Genomic DNA, 20,166 nt, shown 5'->3' with positions numbered 1-20,166 from the left:
GAACTGCAGGAGGCCAAGAGAGGAATATGAAGAGAGCAACAGAGCAATGGTGGACACACTTGCTGAGGTGGTAAGAAGAGCTCATTCCAGCAGAGCAAAGTTGCTGGTTATGGGGGATTTCAACCACAGGGAGATCGACTGGGAAAACCTGGAGCCACATCGGGGTCCCAAAACATGGAGAGCCAGGATGTTGGACGTGGTGCTGGAAAACCTCATGCACCAACATGTTAAGGATACTACCAGAGTGAGAGGGGAGGATGAACCAGCAAGACTGGACCTTGTGTTCACCCTGGGCAGCTCAGACTTTGAGGACATCAAGTATGAGAGTCCCCTAGGAGCTAGCGACCACGTGGTTCTGTGCTTTGAATACATAGTAGAGCTGCAGTTGCAGTTGAATGGGAAAAGCCTGACTATGAAAGAGGGGACTACATAGGGTTGAAGAACTTCCTGCGGGAGGTCCAGTGGGACAGAGAACTGGCAGGAAAGCCAGTAAATGAAATGATGGAATATGTAACAACAAAATGCAAGGAGGCAGTGGAAAAGTTTATTCCCAAGGGCAACAGTAACAACGGGAAGACCAGAACGAGCCCCTGGTTTACCCGACGGTGTAAGGAGGCAAAAAACAAAATGCAATAGAGAATGGAAAAAGTACAGAAGGCAGAGAACACATGAAAATAGGGAGATCAGTCGCAGAGCCAGGAATGAGTATGAACAGGTAAGGAGGGAGGCCCAGCGACAGTATGAAAATGACATATCATCGAGAATCAAGACTGACCCGAAACTGTTGTATAGCCACATCAGGAGGAAGACAACAGTCAAAGACGAGGTGATCAGATTAAGGACAGAAGGTGGAGAACTCACAAGAAATGATCAGGAGGTATGTGAGGAGCTGAACAGGAGATTTAAGGAAGTTTTTACAGTAGAGACAGGAAGGGCTGTGGGAAGACAGCACAGAAGGGAACATCAAGAGGGAATATACCAACAAGTGTTGGATGACATACGAACAACTGAGGAGGAGGTGAAGAAGCTCTTAAGTGACCTTGACACCTCAAAGGCGATGGGACCGGACAACATCTCCCCATGGGTCCTTAGAGAAGGAGCAGAGATGCTGTGCGTGCCTCTAACCACAATCTTCAACACATCCCTTGAAACTGGGCAACTACCTGAGAAATGGAAGACAGCTAATGTAGTCCCCATATTTAAGAAAGGAAACAGAAACGAGGCACTAAACTACAGACCTGTGTCTCTGACATGTATTGTGTGCAAAGTCATGGAGAAGATTATCAGGAGGAGAGTGGTCGAACACCTGGAAAGGAACAAGATTATAAATGAAAACCAGCATGGGTTCATGGAAGGCAAATCCTGTATCACAAACCTCCTGGAGTTTTATGAGAAGGTAACAGAAGTATGACACGAGAGAGAGGGGTGGGTAGATTGCATTTTCCTAGACTGCAGGAAGGCCTTTGACACAGTTCCCCACAAGAGATTAGTGCAGAAGCTGGAGGATCAGGCGCATGTAAAAGGGAGGGCACTGCAATGGATAAGGGAATACCTGACAGGGAGGCAGCAACGAGTCATGGTACGTGAAGAGGTATCACAGTGGGCGCCTGTTACGAGCGGGGTCCCACAGGGGTCAGTTCTAGGACCAGTGCTATTTTTGATATATGTGAACGACATGATGGAAGGAATAGACTCTGAAGTGTCCCTGTTCGCAGATGATGTGAAGTTGATGAGAAGAATTAAATCGGACGAGGATGAGGCAGGACTGCAAAGAGACCTGGACAGGCTGGACATGTGGTCCAGTACCTGGCTTCTCGAATTCAATCCAGCCAAATGCAAAGTCATGAAGATTGGGGAGGGGCAAAGAAGACCGCAGACAGAGTATAGGCTAGGTGGACAAAGACTACAGACCTCACTCAGGGAGAAAGACCTTGGGGTGACCATAACACCGAGCACATCACCGGAGGCACACATCAACCAAATAACTGCTGCAGCATACGGGTGCCTGGCAAACCTGAGAATAGCGTTCCGATACCTTAATAAGGAATCTTTCAAGACACTGTACACTGTGTATGTTAGGCCCATACTGGAGTATGCAGCACCAGTCTGGAACCCACACCTGGTCAAGCACGTCAAGAAGTTAGAGAAAGTACAAAGGTTTGCAACAAGGCTAGTCCTAGAGCTCAAGGGAATGTCGTACGAGGAAAGGTTAAGGGAAATCGGACTGACGACACTGGAGGACAGAAGGGTCAGGGGAGACATGATAACGACATACAAGATACTGCGGGGAATAGACAAGGTGGACAGAGATAGGATGTTCCAGAGAGGGGACACAGGGACAAGGGGTCACAATTGGAAGCTGAAGACTCAGACGAGTCACAGGGACGTTAGGAAGTATTTCTTCAGTCACAGAGTTGTCAGCAAGTGGAATAGCCTAGCAAGTGAAGTAGTGGAGGCAGGAACCATACATAGTTTTAAGAAGAGGTATGACAAAGCTCAGGAAGCAGAGAGAGAGAGGACCCAGCAGCGATCAGTGAAGAGGCGGGGCCAGGAGTTGAGTATCGACCCCTGCAACCACAATTAGGTGAGTACAATTAGGTGAGTACACACACACTCACATACACATACAAACGTATATATATATATATATATATATATATATATATATATATATATATATATATATATATATATATATATATATATATATATATGTCGTGCCGAAAAGGTAATATTTGCCATTCTGGCTTAAATAGCAACGCTTTTCTTGCCGAATAAGGCAAGCGAAAATCTGTGCATGCAGTAATTTCGCAAAAATCAATCTGAACTTAACGAAAAAAATATATTTCATTGTGTTTGTTTATTATTAAATTATCGTAAGCATATCTAAAACATATTTAGCTGGATTTGGCTTAATTAAATTACGCTTGTTATGATAAGGTTAGGTAAGTTTTCTAAGGTTCTTTTGGTACAAAATTATTAATTTTTACATTAACACAAATTAAAAAAATATATCTTAAAACATGTATAAGAGGAAATTTTAAAAAGGAGTTAATTTTTAAATGAGTTGTTGCTAATTGAACAATTTTACCAATTCGTCTCGATTATATATATATATGTCGTGCCGAATAGGCAGAACTTGCGATCTTGGCTTAAATAGCAACGTTCATCTTGCCATATAGGACAAGTGAAAATTTGTGTATGCAATAATTTCGCCAAAATCATTCTGAACATATCGAAAAAAAAGTTTCACTGTGTTTGTTTGGTCCGAACCCTCGACTGGTCCGAACCCTTGATGGTCCGAACCCTTGACTGGTTACAAACGGATTAGTTGGACAATAAACCAGACTGTAAACGGATGGGGTTGTAGGCGCCTTTATCAAACACAAACAATAAATATAAATCAGGAACGTACGCGGTAAGCTGTCCAATATACAAGTACAGTTAGAAATAGAAATACAAATAGCTAGAGCTTCATTTAAGGAGGTTATTAATAGAGTATTCAAGAGGTTGCGAGTAGAATTACAGTAAATCATCCATTCAAATCATTATGAAGCTCTGTGTAGTCTGCAGTCAATCAAACAAACGGGCTTCCACATGGATAAATTGTCATTTTTGTGGAAATTGGTGTCACGCCCCTTGTGCAGATATCCAAGAACTAGCTACAAGCAGTATTAAAACAGGGAAGTGTTTTTGGTTATGCCCAAATGAGATAAATCTGTGGACTAAAATCACAAGGGTATTAAAAGAGGATAACATCAAAGCTGCTTTCATAGACAACCTGGAAGCTTTCTACAACAAATGGGAACATAAAAAGTCTGGGCTGAAAGGTACTGCCCTTGATACTGGCCATGTAGTCAGAAACTGTAAGGCTGGAGGTGATGTCCTGGTAGTCAGTAAATGTGGGGCTGATAGTGCTGTCCTGGGAGACAGTAATGGTGAAGCTGGAGGTGCTGTCCTGGGAGACAGTAATGGTGAAGCTGGAGATTTTGTCCAGGTAGTCGGGAATTATACGAAGGAAGGAATACATATAAATGACCTCATAGGGGACAGGAGCCGTAGTGGGGAAACAAGTGTAGTCAAAGATAAGATAAAACCAATATTGCAAACTAGAAATACCACAGGAAATAGCAAACAAGAGAACTGCACTAGCAATAGTGAGGATATATTACCAAAAACAACTGGTGGGAGCTCCATTGTTGGTGCTAGGGAGGATAGGAATAAGACAGGGAAACATGCACCAACAGGGAATACAGTCACAGAAACCCAAGGCAAACGGAAACCAAGCCTGCGCACATACTATGCACTTGGTATCTGCAGACATGGGAAATCTGGAAAAACAGACGGGACGTGCAACTATGACCACCCTAGAAAATGCCATGCCCATATGACAACAGGAAAATGCAAACTCCCTTCCTGTAAGCTTTTTCACCCTGAAATGTGTACCTCTTCAGTACAGGAAAGACTGTGCTATAACTTAAATTGCCAGGCACACCATCTAAAGGGGACAAAAAGATACAAAACATCCAGGCCATGGGAAAACCTGGGTAGCCACAGCCACTCAAGAGGGAGAGGTTTTTTAGTGCCAGGAAGGAAAAAAACTGGCAGGAAATGGCAGAAATCGTACACCAAATCCAGTCATTCCTGGAGTGGAACCACAGTCGATGGCCTCCACTCCAAACCAACAGATACAGATACTAATGCCGGAAAAAAAATCCCCCACCAGTACCAACAATACCACCAGTCCGATGACATTCTTCTTTGCAAATATACAAGGTCTAAAGCCAGCAACAAACAACAAAATACCTTTCATCCGTGGACTGCTTGCAGAGGCAAAGGCAATGTTCGCGGCTTTCACTGAGACCCACATAAAGGATCACTTGGACAACGAAATATGGATCCCAGGTTTACAACCTATACAGATGTGACAGAGTAAACAGGCAAAAGGGGGGGGGGGTTGGCCTGTACATTGCAGAGTCACTTGTTTGCACAGAACTGCTTAATGCCTCAAATGATGTAGTGGAAGTTTTAGCAGTAAAGGTCGAGAACCAAAAACCAAAACCTAGTCATTGTGGTAGTCTACAAGCCTCCGGATGCAACATCCCAGCAATTCCAGGAACAGCTGTTAAAAATTGACCACTGTCTGGAAAATCTTCCAGCTCCTGCACCCAACATCTTGCTCCTGGGGGATTTCAACTTAAGGCACCTAAAATGGAGGAATATAGCAAATAATATTGTTGCAGTAATAATACCAGGAGGCAGCTCTGATGAAAACTCACACTCACACGAGCTTTTAAATCTCTGCACAAAATTCAATTTAAACCAGCAAATAATAGAGCCTACTAGACTGGAGAATACACTAGACCTCATCTTCACTAACAATGATGATCTGATAAGAAATGTCACCATATCAAAAACAATATACTCAGATCACAACATAACTGAGGTTCAGACATGTATGCGTGGAGCCCCATACCGACATAATGAGACTAGTCATGAGGGAGCATTCACCAAATTCAACTTCAATAACAAAAACATAAAGTGGAACCAAGTAAACCAAGTCCTAACCGATATAAGCTGGGAAGATATACTAAGCAACACAGACCCCAACTTATGCCTAGAACAGATTAACTTGGTGGCACTCGATGTATGCACAAGGCTTATTCCTCTAAGAAACAGGAGGAGTAGATGTAAAATAGAAAGAGACAGGTGCTCCCTTTACAGGCGACGGAAAAGAATAACAGAGCGGCTAAAAGAGGTCAATATATCTGAAATGCGTAGGGAGACACTGGTCAGAGAAATAGCAAGCATCGAACTTAAGCTAAAGGAATCTTATAGGAGTCAGGAATCGCGGGAAGAACTAAAAGCCATAAATGAAATCGAAAGAAACCCAAAGTATTTCTTCTCCTATGCCAAATCAAAGTCGAGAACAACGTCCAGTATTGGGCACCTACTTAAACAAGATGGGTCCTACACAGATGACAGCAAGGAAATGAGTGAGCTACTCAAGTTTTAATATGACTCAGTTTTTAGCAAGCCGCTAACCAGACTGAGAGTCGAAGATCAAAATGAGTTTTTTATGAGAGAGCCACAAAATTTGGCTAACACAAGCCTATCCGATGTTATCCTGACGCCAATGACTTCGAACAGGCGATAAATGACATGCCCATGCACTCTGCCCCAGGGCCAGACTCATGGAACTCCGTGTTCATCAAGAACTGCAAGAAGCCCCTATCACGAGCCTTTCCATCCTATGGAGAGGGAGCATGGACATGGGGGTCGTCCCACAGTTACTAAAAACAACAGACATAGCCCCACTCCACAAAGGGGGCAGTAAAGCAACAGCAAAGAACTACAGACCAAAAGCACTAACATCCCATATCATAAAAATCTTTGAAAGGGTCCTAAGAAGCAAGATCACCACCCATCTAGAAACCCATCAGTTACACAACCCAGGGCAACATGGGTTTAGAACAGGTCGCTCCTGTCTGTCTCAACTATTGGATCACTACGACAAGGTCCTAAATGCACTAGAAGACAAAAAGAATGCAGATGTAATATATACAGACTTTGCAAAAGCCTTCGACAAGTGTGACCATGGCGTAATAGCGCACAATATGCGTGCTAAAGGAATAACAGGAAAAGTCGGTCGATGGATCTATAATTTCCTCACTAACAGAACACAGAGAGTAGTCGTCAACAGAGTAAAGTCCGAGGCAGCTACGGTGAAAAGCTCTGTTCCACAAGGCACAGTACTCGCTCCCATCTTGTTCCTCATCCTCATATCCGACATAGACAAGGATGTCAGCCACAGCACCGTGTCTTCCTTTGCAGATGACACCCGAATCTGCATGACAGTGTCTTCCATTGCAGACACTGCAAGGCTCCAGGTGGACATCAACCAAATCTTTCAGTGGGCTGCAGAAAACAATATGAAGTTCAACGATGAGAAATTTCAATTACTCATATATGGCAAACACGAGGAAATTAAATCTTCATCAGAGTACAAAACAAATTCTGGCCACAAAATAGAGCGAAACACCAACGTCAAAGACCTGGGAGTGATCATGTCGGAGGATCTCACCTTCAAGGACCATAACATTGTATCAATCGCATCTGCTAGAAAAATGACAGGATGGATAATGAGAACCTTCAAAACTAGGGATTGGCCTCCCTAGTGAAATGATGACATGATGACACTCTTCAGGTCACTTGTTCTATCTAGGCTGGAATATTGCTGCACACTAACAGCACCTTTCAAGGAATGTGAAATTGCTGACCTAGAAAATGTACAGAGAACCTTCACGGCGCGCATAACGGAGATAAAACACCTCAATTACTGGGAGCGCTTGAGGTTCCAAAACCTGTATTCCCTGGAACGCAGGCGGGAGAGATACATGATTATATTCACCTGGAAAATCCTAGAGGGACTAGTACCGAACTTGCACACGAAAATCACTCACTACGAAAGCAAAAGACTTGGCAGACGATGCAACATCCCCCCAATGAAAAGCAGGGGTGTCACTAGCACGTTAAGAGACCATACAATAAGTGTCAGGGGCCCGAGACTGTTCAACTGCCTCCCAGCATACATAAGGGGGATTACCAACAGACCCCTGGCAGTCTTCAAGCTGGCACTGGACAAGCACCTAAAGTCAGTTCCTGATCAGCCGGGCTGTGGCTCGTACGTTGGTTTGCGTGCAGCCAGCAGCAACAGCCTGGTTGATCAGGCGCTGATCTACCAGGAGACCTGGTCACAGACCGGGCCGCGGGGGCATTGATCCCCGGAACTCTCTCCAGGTAAACTCCAGCATTAAATTACTGTAAACAAATCTAAAATATATTTAGATGAGTTAAGCTAAAATAAATTGTTCTTGTTATAATACGGTTAGGTAAGTTTTCTAAGATTATTTTGGTGCAAAATTAATTTTTTTTACATTAACCTTAATGAAAAAAATATATCTTTAAACGTATAAGAGAAATTTTTAAAATGGAATTAATTTTAAATGAGCTCTTGCTAATTGACCAGTTTTACATATTCGGCACGACATATATATATATATATATATATATATATATATATATATATATATATATATATATATATATATATATATATATATAGATAGATAGATAGATAGGACGTGGAGATCGAACCGCGGCCCGTAAATTAACAGACGTCACTCGGCTGTGTCGGCTACCTGGCCTTCTAATAAGAAGTATGTACATACATGCTTCCATCACAGGCTCTGAGTGTAACCCAGTTGGCGACTTTACAGTTTAACAGTAGATTTATTCTCACCTCCCTCAAAGCCATATAGTTTTTGAACTCAGATTAAGCTGTAATAAACATCTGTCAATGAATAAACATCTCAAGTAGCCGATGCGGCAGAGCGTCGGACTGTTAATTTACGGGCTGCGGTTCGATTCCTCCGTCCATCCTTCTGTTTATTCATTGACAGTTGTTCATTACAACTTAATCTGAGTTCGTAAACTATATTGCTGTGAGGAAGGTGAGAATAAATCTACTGTTAACCTGTGGAGAAGTTGCCAGTTGGGTTACACTCAGTGCCTGTGATGGAAGGTTGTAAATACTTCTTCCAAGGTGACATAACTCATACGTCACTGCTGCAAAGTGACATATTTCATAAATCACTTCTGCAAGGTGACATAACTCATAAATCACTGCTGCAAGGTGATATAACTCATAAATCATTGTTGCAAGGTAACATAACTCAAAAATCATTTCTGCAAGCTTCCATAACTAATACATCGAACTTAAATTGCTGATAAATCTAACAGGAAGTTAGAATCCTGGATTTTATGCTCTTCGTGTTTTGGAAAGTGACTCTTAAGATACCCAGAAATTAGGTGAGTATCCGCTTATTCGACAGTGGTAATGGAGGCGCATCACATAATTCCCTTTTTAGGTAAAAGAGAACAAGAGCAACGTTTCTCTCTGCAGAAGCTTTGTCAAGCCGTTATAAACAATAAAGCGATGAAGATAATGTATGTAGGTAACAGTTTGAGGTGAAATAGCATAAGCACTGTTATAACCTAAGTGGCCCGTGCTGTAGGTAGTAGTAGTAATAGCAGCAGAAGCAGTAGTAGCAGTGGAAGTAATAGCCTAACTGGCCCATGCTGTAGGTAGTAGTAGTAATAGCAGCAGCAGTGGAGGTAATTTTTAGTTGCTATGTGATGGAGGGGTTTATTGTTTTAATACTTCAGAGATGAAATTGCATTTATGTTGTTTAATAATGTTTCAGATGGCAGTTTTAAGAACGATTCAAGGTGCTGTTTGCTTATGTTTTTCACCTCACAATGTTACCTATATATATCCTCTTTTGAAAATTATTATTATTATTATTATTATTATTATTATTATTATTATTATTATTATTATTATTATTATTATTATGTGAGCAAATCATCTTCAGGAGATACAGTGTATTACCTGAATTATTATTTGCAAGTAATTTGGGTGAGGTAAGTGGGACTTAGTCACAGTGGGTCACTGAACTGTAACTCCCTCAATTGCCCACTTCACCACTCTCACAAAAAGCTAGAACTGACATTTAATTAATCATAATATTAAAACCAGCTACTATGGTAATTAAAGTTGTGTGCACTGTATAGGATTAGTCTTTCTGCATACACAAAATATAATTGGTATTAACAATTATCATTTAATTATTGGAAGACAATGCTGATGGAGCACACCCTTGCGCTACCCTAGCAAATAGGACTTACGATGGCCAACGTAAAAACTACTGTACATTATAGGTAAGTGTCATTTAGCTAAGGTGTGTTGTTGTGAAGGATTCACTGAAGTCCTCTATTCTTCCATATTCCACACGCAGTTCTTGAGGTCCCAAAAATTTCCTGTCCCAATTTAGGCCGAAAAAAACCAATTTGGTTCTGAAGACGCCGGATTATTAGCAGAATTTTCCACGACAAACAGTGTACACACATTACAATGGCGTCTTCATCCCCGGCGTCACTCAGCAGCTGTTCTACACCCCCCTCCCCTCACTCGAAATTTCTCGAAAGGGTCAAATTAGCATCATATTTTATTACACAGTTACTGAGCTATTCAAATTTACAAATGCTGAATTTAGGAAAATCAAAAATTTTCCACATTCTCTGTGTCCCTATATTGTTTGTAACGGCTTGACTAAGCTCCTGAAAAGTGAAACGTTGCCATAGTAAAAACGTCACAATAATTACAGATGTGTTCTTTAACTTAACATATTTTGGCAATTATACCAACATTAATACGTAATTTCATTGCACGAATGAAAAAGAAAACTTGTCCATCACCTCTCTCATCCTTAATTTTCGACATTTCATTAGTAAACCTGGGAAAATTATTTTTTAAATGACCTCATGATACAGGACTTAGAAGCCTATACAAGAATTTCTTGCTGACGGTGTTTAGGCACAAATACAAATTTCTGATTTCAACAGTAATAGGTCCTAATCAATGGTCAATGAATATATTTCTTCCAAAAGTATATGCATAGTATGTTTGTGTTAATTTAAGTTTCTGCGGGTTTTTTTACTGTAAATCATAAACTGCCTAACTTTGCCATTTGAGCAGTGAGACTTCTGGTATTTGCCAGATGGCCAGTCTGGGCCATATATATATATATATATATATATATATATATATATATATATATATATATATATATATATATATATATATATATATATGTTAATGTAAAAATAAAAAAAATGTACCAAAAGAACCTTAGACAACTTACCTAACCTTATTATAACAAGCTCAATTTAATTTAGCCTAATCCAGCTAAATATATTTTAGATAAGTTTATAATAATTTAATAAACACAATCATTAGGTTCAGAATGATTTTTGCGAAATTATTGCAATAATTTTGCAAAAATCATTCTGAACCCAACTAAAAAAATATATTTCATTGTGTTTGTTTGTTATTAAATTATTGTAAACTTATCTAAAATATATTTAGCTGGATTAGGCTAAATTAAATTGCGCTTGTTATAATAAGGTTAGATAAGTTTTCTAAGGTTCTTTTGGTACAAAAATTTTAATTTTTGCATTAACATAAATTAAAAAAATATATATTTAAATGTATAAGAGAATTTTTTTTAGAATGGACTTAATTTTAAATGAGTTCTTGCTAATTGACCAGTTATACCTATTAGGCACTTATTAGGGCCCTGGCCAAAGGACATAATACTTTGAAGTTTAGAACTTTACGAACCTCTCATGTTAAGTAACTTAAATTTGGATTTTATTTTAATGTTTTTGCAATTAAGTTGAGGACTGTGAAATAATTATAGTTTACCCTCCTTTGGTTAGTTTATTTTTTGTTTATATTCACTCACACACTGTATGTCTGTCTGTATGTCTGTCTGTATGTCTGTCTGTATGTCTGTCTGTATGTCTGTCTGTCTGTCTGTATGTCTGTCTGTATGTCTGTCTGTATGTCTGTCTGTATGTCTGTATGTTTGTCTGTATGTCTGTCTGTCTGTATGTCTGTCTGTCTGTATGTCTGTCTGTATGTCTGTCTGTATGTCTGTCTGTATGTCTGTTTCTCTCTGTCTCTCTTACACACACACACACACACACACACACACACACACACACACACACACACACACACACACACACACACACACACACACACACACACACACAGCAAGGACGGACTGTCACATAAACAACGTTCAGACGCTGATAACGACAGCTAGAATTTAATGGTTTTTGGTGACGTGAGTAAGGAAGGCGGCTTGGACGCCTCTATCTTACCTCCTTCTTCCTTTATATATATATATATATATATATATATATATATATATATATATATATATATATATATATATATATATATATATATATATATTAGATGTGGAAAATCTAATTCTTTGGCTGTTTTACGTTAGTTTATACTGCTATGATAACTGACGCAGTTCTCGTTTATGTAGCGAGATGTTGTAGTGTTCAATATATTGGAAGAAAAAATGAGGTGGAGAATTAGAAGGAAGAAGAGGAGGAGGAGCAGGGAGAGGATGAGGAAGAGGAGGAAGAGATGATGCGGTGTGTTATTTTTAGAGTATCAGGTGTAGGAGTATAAGTAAAGTGAAGGGGAAGATATATATATATATATATATATATATATATATATATATATATATATATATATATATATATATATATATATATATATATATATATATATATATATTAGAGAGAGAGAGAGAGAGAGAGAGAGAGCGAGCAAGTGAGTGAGTAGAGGCTCCAGTTGGCACAAAATTAGAGATTCATTTAATATATCAAGATATTAAGCAACACACGTAGCACCATGTAGCAGTTGTTTCCTTCTACAGACAGAAATATAATCAGAGATTGTTGACTATCATCCACCGTGTCTGTGTACATTTAGTAAGTTGTACACTTAGTGTGTAAATTGTACACTTGCTTTGAAATTGTAAATTGTACACTTAGTAACCACGTTCGAGCTGAGGTCTGAGATCATCAATGTTTCAGTCAGATGTTCACAGCATCCGTCATAAAGTTTGCCGCAGAGCTAGGGCCACGAGGATGCTGCCACGCAGAGCTAGGGCCACGAGGATGCTGCCACGCACCCAGGAAATGAGATCCCTTGAGGTGAAAGAATGATGGGCTGGGATGCTGAGATGGGATTCTTCTACTGGGATGCGCAATTGAGATGCTCAACCGCGAAGTCATAATGATTTACAGAGGAACATGATTATAGCATTACGAAACACATGGTTAGAGGTGATTTACAAATGCTGTCCTACTGAAGAGGGTCTCGCTTGGAGGCTGAGTTTTTATTTCACCCAACTTTCTGTCTCCCTGAGGGTTTTTGTCTCACAGTGAATGAAGAAAGCCATGTTGGTCTACTATTCAGCATCTCAAAATTATGTATGCTAGCAAGCCTGTACATCCACGCAGACACAGGTGTAGATACGCACACACACAGGTGTAGACACACACACAGGTGTACACAACCGAATACATGACTCTGAAAGAGTGTGTGAACTATAATTAGGATGTTCAGAAAGCTTAAATTAATTTCAAGGATGAATAATGAAAGACTTTAACGTGAGCACTAAGTTCAATAATTTATTCACTGAAGCAGGCAACACAGATGTTTGACAGAGATGTTAGAGGATGTTTCAGCATCATGTTAGTAGGGAAATGAAATATACAGTGTGTTGAATTGGTCGAGATCAAATCCATATGCAGCTTTAAAAGTAGGCATGTTAGTGCTCAAGAGGCCAGTAACCAGTAATGCCGGTGGAGAAAGCTTTAAAGAGGAGGGACCAGGAACAAGACTTGATACCCGCAAGCACAACCTAGCGAGTACACACACTCACGCAGAGTGTTTGTGTGTGTGTGTGTGTGTGTGTGTGTGTGTGTGTGTGAGAGAGAGAGAGAGAGAGAGAGAGAGAGAGAGAGAGAGAGAGAGAGAGAGAGAGAGAGAGAGAGAGAGAGAGCGAGTTTGGGAACACTGATTTAAAAGAAGAAATGCTAAACACCGGAGAGACATCAGAGTTGGAAAGATGTCGAGATCGCTTACTACCTACATTGACCCAATAATCCATTGAAAATAGAGTATTTAAACTACCGTGAACGCCTCAAAGTTCCAGGAAAAATACTCTCTAGTGCCAAGGCGAGAGATATTCCTGAAACGTCAGCGTGTGCGAGAGTTAAACAACACTAGGCCAAAGCTCTCATGGGCACCTTCCCAATTTTCAGACACAGTTATGCCAAAGCGGATAAATTACGAGAAGTAAAGGTTGCAAGAGTTGCCAGTAAATACAGTGATTAGTATGTGATGGATCAGCAAATATATTTTTTGTACGTCTCTTGTAAATATTAAAACAATAAGATATAAAATGAAATATAGGCGAGACTGGGTAAATAGGAGAAATTGAAATGTAAAGGAAAACTGACCAAAGAAATAACGACTAAGGCCAATCTGAATTTAGAGATAATGAAGGAAATGCTAATATTGGAGATAAAGAGGGAGATGGAAATGTAGTTAAAGAGGGAGATGGAAATATTTCAGATAAAACAGAAATATTTTAGACGAAGCGGGAAATGGAAATATTGTTGATAAAGAGAGATATGGGAATACTGGTGATAATGAGGGAGACGGAAATATTGAAGACAAAGAGAGAGAGAGAGAGAGAGAGAGAGATGGAAATATTTGTAATATAGACGGAGACGGAAATATTGGGGAAAAAAGAGGTAAATGAATATATTTTATGATAAAGAGAAAGATGGGAAGATTAACAAGTTATTGAAACTATCATGCTTACATGAAGAGGTAAGCTAAATGCCTGACACGAACCCTACCAGCCAGACTATTGTACAACTATTGAGAGAAATTATTATAGGACTCATTAAGTGTATGGGAAGACACCTGGTAGTGTATATAACTCCTGGTAGTGCATAGGACACCTGGTAATGTATAGGACATCTGGCAGTGTATAGAACACCTGGTAGTGTGTAGGACACCTGGTAGTATATAGAGCACCTAGTAGTGTATAGGACACCTGGTAGTGTATAGAACACCTGGTAGTGTATAGGACACCTGGTAGTGTATAGGACACCTGGTAGTGTATAGGACACCTGGTATTGTATAGGACACCTCGTAGTGTGTAGGATACCTGGTAGTGTATGGAACACCTGGTAATGTATAGAAAACCTGGCAGTATAGGAGAGGACATTTGAATAGTATAGAGATGGACTTAGGAATACTAGGAAGGATTCCTGGAAAAAATAAAGCCTAGTATTGCAGATGAAGCACCGGACGAGCTCCAGAGATGTGTTGCAGTGTTGTGTGTTGCATTGTTTTGTGTTGCAATGTTGCGTGTTGCAGTGTTTGTTGCAATGTTGTAGGTTGCAGTGTTATGTGTTGCAATGTTGTGTGTTGCAGTGTTATGTGTTGCAATGTTGTGTGTTGACTCCTGGTTTCTCTTTTGCAGAAACTTATCAGTTCCTAGTTTGTAATTTTTTGTACTTTGAGTTTATGTTGCACATGACCCTGAGAGACAGGTGACATGTTAGAGGTGACCCTTAGAGACAGGTGACATGTTAGAGGTGACCCTGAGAGACAGGTGACATGTTAGAGGTGACCCTGAGAGACAGGTGCTACGTTACAGATGAACCTGAGAGACAAGAACCATGTTACAGGTGGGCATGAGACAGGTGCCATGTTACAGGTGAGCATATGACACAGGTGCTATGTTATAAGTGAGCATAAGAGACTGGTGCCATGTTATAGGTGAGCATAAAACACAGGTGCTATGTTATAGGTAAGCATAAGAGACCCACGCCATCAACAACCATCAAGAAAGCTCTTTCCTCTCGGGTTGAGCACGTGCATTATTTGTCACTGGACTATATGCTACACACAGAATATATACTTTGATGCTTCCAGTGTTGTATCTGTGTATATTCACCGTCATCTCTCTGGTTTCAAGTATACTATACCCTCAGTACTTACGTTAACTGGTATATACATCCAGCTATTTTTCTGTGTATATACAAACTTATTTATTAATATAAGATGAAAATTGCCTCTCTCAAGGTATATACACCGGTTGATATCTTCCTGTGACTACGCACTAATAATTATTAGTGCGTATTGATGTCCATGTATATTCATTGAAAGCTGACTGTAATTCCTATTCCAGGACTTAAAGTAAGTGTATCGTTGATGTAGGCGTAAGTGACAGCCTTAATGACCCTCGTGCAGTCGTTAAGCTGCCGTATTAACAGACTAAAACCGCCATTAACAAAGGCTTAGACCGAGCATCATAGTTCACTAATAACGGATTGATACTCTTTGTTAATGGTGAATTTCCCTCATGCACTCTCACGTTGGTTACTACTGGCGTACTGTCCACAGTAGTGCAGGAAACGACGCTCGTTGCAAGTCAGGCTTACATTTCGCTCAGTGGTCAAAACCTGCCATCCTACCATATATGATGATTTAGCAACGTCTACCTTGTCATTACTCTCACTTTATTGTAGGAGTGTCAGGAACAACTAGCTAAATGTACTAAGAAGGCTGACGACACGAGGGGAAAAGAACACACAAGTGCTTATTCACTTAGGACAAGCTTATTGAAAACGTTTTCATCCACGGACCGTGACACATGTGCAATTAACATTTTACCGCACGTCGAACATGTGTCCTTCTACGTATCATATTGTCGGTAATTCTGCCAACTTGTCTCGACCTTGATTATGTATTAAACCATGTATTGGAAGTGATCAAGATCCACAAACGTTTTCCAGAACGGTGTCGCAAGAGAATGCCTTCAAGTCGCCTCACATTAACTCAACTCAGCAGCACCGACCACCTTGTCTCCCTGACGAGGTCTGGAGTGACTGCTGGTGTTTTTTTCTTCAGGTTCTTTCGACTCTAAGATATTTTCCAGGGAGGGAGCTGCTGGTCCTCGTAAAACATGTAATACCAGAGTATACAGTCATTTTATTTTACCGTAGCTTTCAAGTCGAGGTATTCTAGCTACATATTATCTTCCTTGGAGCAAGAGAATACAGTATTATAAACACGTTTTAATAAATATTAATATATTTATTTTAATATTTTAATAGGCCTAGAAAAAATAATATTCTTCAATAATATATTTATTAATTTTGTGTAATAAGGTTTGAAAATTTACGCTAAGGAAAAATTGCAAGGCCATGAAGCTTTATTTAAGACTAAAGACTTTACTGCTAAAGTTGCTAGAGCTGGAGGTGGGAGGGGGGATGATTCACCTCAAGTCCAATAGATTTTACGGCCATGTCCAGAAGTTTTACGATCCTCTGTGAGGCTCCTGCTCCCTGAGGTTCCCTCTCTGTGAGGCTCCCACACTGTGATGCTCCCATTATGTGAGACTCCCACTCTGTGAGGCTCCCACTCTGTGAGGCTCCCACACTGTGATGCTCCCATTATGTGAGACTCCCACTCTGAGAGGCTCCCACACTGGGAGGCTCACATTCTGTGAGGCTTTCACTCTGTGAGGTTCCCACTCTGTGAGGCTCCCACATTGTGAGGCTCCCACTCTGTGAGGCTCCCACTCTGTGAGGCTCCCACTCTGTGAAGCTCTCACTCTGTGAGGCTCTTATCACACTACGTGAGGCTCCTATCGTGTTGCTGGAATTTCATCCACACTGCAGATATTAACATCATTAACAATCTCTGTAACACTGTGGAATCATGTCTTGCCAAGCATGATACACACCATATTTCAAATTTGAGTTCTGGATTGTATAAACTTGATAATTTTATAGTCCAGAATATTGTTCATAATCTGAAATGCATTTTTTTTTTGTTCTTTGTGAGGCGAATAATTTAACTTGATGATGGACAAATGTATGCGTGTGTTAGGCTTGTGTGGGACCTGATTGTGTAAGGTGCCACCTTCTCTGTATTTATTTGCTATTTTGACTGCGGTATATATATATATATATATATATATATATATATATATATATATATATATATGTTTATGTGTGTGTGTGTGTGTATTAACAGGGGTAATGCTGTTGGGATTACCAGCAAATAAAAATACCTAAACGTATTGAAATACTGACAACACTATATCAAATGGAAATGGAGAGCAAATTGATACATTGGAGCTTCGTAATGAGCGGTTCCAATTGGTTATTAGCATTTAAATTATTCAATTTGTGTTGCAAACAGCCAGACGCGTGATGTTGCACCAACCAATTACAATGATTTACATGTTCGCCGACAGCCCACCTCCAGTCTGGGATGATTATGCTCGCTCACACACAGGAAGCTCTAACGCACCATCAATAGAGAGTACTGTCAACAGAAAAGAAGAAATAACATTGTGGAAAACAACGTATCGCTCTGTGTTGAGCTTCATTATATCATCTATATCCAGCTAAACATTATTCTCAAAAAAAAAAAAACAGCTTTAACACTGTTGATGTGAGTTGTAATTATAAACCTATTGCAGTTACAATTACATATAATATTGGTTAGTGTAAAACGACAAGAAAAAACACGTATAACAATGGAAGAAATGAAGACACATATTCGCCAGGAACGAAATCCTGACACGGGTCTTTGCCAGGTGGTGACACATGAAAGAAAGCGCTAAAGGGAATGAGCATAGCTAGAGCACTTTTACCTGGCAACTTACTAGTATTTCCCATATCGTTTGATTCCAAGGAGAGGAGCCAGACCATTGTATGAACCTATATCGAAGATCGTCACTGAGGATTTTGTTGTGAGACGTAATTTTATCTATTGGAAAAGATATTAGTCCAGTGACAGTTGCTGGATGTAGGTCTGGAACATCAGTAGACACTCACTCAAGATTTATTGTGTCTTGTGTGGGGAGAGTGACTGAGGTGTGCTCCTAGGTGTTGGTCTGAGTATTCTGATATGCGGTATATAATGCCATGCAGGATCTTGCGGTATGATGCCATGCAGCCTCATGCCGTATGATGCCAAGCAGCGTCATGCTGTATGATGGCATGCAGCATCATGCAGTATGATGGCATGCAGCATCATGCAGTACGATGGCATGCAGCATCATGCAGTATGTCATGCAGCATCATGCAGTATGATGGCATACATCACCAAAATTCACATTGTATATACAATACCATGTTCTCATCGCTATGTTTTAGTGTCGCGATGACATTATGCTTTTATGTGTGTTCCTTCCAGTGAGGTGTCTGGACGCTGATAAAAAACCTTTGATCTGAGGAATTAGATTTCTCCTTTCCATCTCATCATAAATACCACTGTACGGGTGGGGTTAGAACCCATGGCGAGTGAGTCGTAAAACTCCAGGCCAGTGTGTTAGCCACTGGGTTTATATCCAATCGTGTTATTACGAAATCGTGAGTCATCATCTCATTAATCAGACGATGTATTACTTATCCGGGCTTATAGTTTTAATAATAATAATAATAATAATAATTTTAATAACAAGAACCAAACGGAGAAGGAAAAAAAGAAAAGAAGAAGAAGAAGGAGAAGAAGAAGCAGAAGAGGAGGAGGAGGAGGAGGAAGAAATAGAAGAAAATACACATTTTGAAAGACATTCCTGTCTTCCATTTATACACCTCAATCATATCCCCCCTAATTCTACGTCTTTCTAGAGAGTGCAGATTCAGGTCCCTTAGTCTATCCTCATAGGGAAGGTTTCTGATACATGGGATCAACTTTGTCATCCTCCTTTGTACATTTTCCAGAGAATTTATATCCATTCTGTAATAAGGTGACCAAAACTGTGCAGCATAATCTAAATGAGGCCTAACCAAGGATGTATAGAGTTGAAGAACAACCTGAGGACTCCTATTATTTATGCTTCTTGATATGAAGCCAAGGATTCTATTAGCTTTATTGCGAACACTTATGCACTGTTGTCTTGGTTTCAGATTACTGCTAACCAGAACTCCTAAATCTTTTTCGCAATCCGTAATATTAAGATCTACATTATTTAGTTTATATGTGGCATGGTTATTGTCCTGTCCAACATTTAGAACTTTGCATTTGTCTATATTAAACTGCATCTGCCACTTCTCCGACCACTGCATCAGTCTATTCAAATCTTCCTGGAGTGTTCGAATGTCCTCGTCAGAATGAATTCGACGGCCTATTTTGGTGTCATCGGCAAACTTGCCGATGTCGCTCTTTATGCCCTCATCTATGTCGTTTATGTAGATTGTGAACAGCAGGGGGCCCAACACTGACCCCTGTGGAACACCGCTCGTGACACTTCCCCACTCTGATTTCTCCCCATTTATGCAAACTCTCTGCTGCCTATTTGTCAACCATGCCTCTATCCAGGAAAAAATTTCTCCTCCTATTCCATGTGCTTTAATTTTCCTCAATAGTCTCTGATGTGGGACCCTGTCAAAAGCCTTACTGAAGTCCATATACACAATATCATATTCATTACCATGATCTACCTCCTCAAATACCTTAGTGAAAAAAGTTAATAAATTCGTAAGGCAGGAACGCCCCTTTGTAAAACCATGCTGAGATTCGTTGATTAATTTATGCTTTTCAAGGTGGCTACGAACTGCCTCGGCAATTATTGATTCCATAAATTTTCCCACTATGGAGGTTAGGCTTATTGGTCTATAGTT

The 20,166-nt window shown here is 40.1% G+C and overlaps 1 protein-coding gene across 3 annotated transcripts in view; it reads right to left on the bottom strand.

The window, feature by feature from the left end:
• Window positions 1-20,166, bottom strand: part of LOC128701095 (two pore potassium channel protein sup-9) — a 540,549-nt gene that overhangs the window by 378,602 nt on the left and 141,781 nt on the right. Inside the window, exon 2 of one of the 3 annotated variants that reach the window (XM_070100622.1) lies at window positions 17,759-17,860. The exons of the other annotated variants lie outside the window; for them this stretch is intronic. The gene's annotated coding sequence lies outside the window, so the exon portion shown is untranslated. The remainder of the gene's footprint in view (window positions 1-17,758; window positions 17,861-20,166) is intronic. 3 annotated transcript variants of the gene reach the window in all.

This window comes from Cherax quadricarinatus, chromosome 73 (assembly GCF_038502225.1).
Source record: "Cherax quadricarinatus isolate ZL_2023a chromosome 73, ASM3850222v1, whole genome shotgun sequence".
Classification (NCBI taxonomy): Eukaryota; Metazoa; Arthropoda; class Malacostraca; order Decapoda; family Parastacidae; genus Cherax; species Cherax quadricarinatus.
This window is presented reverse-complemented; position numbering and strand designations above follow the sequence as displayed.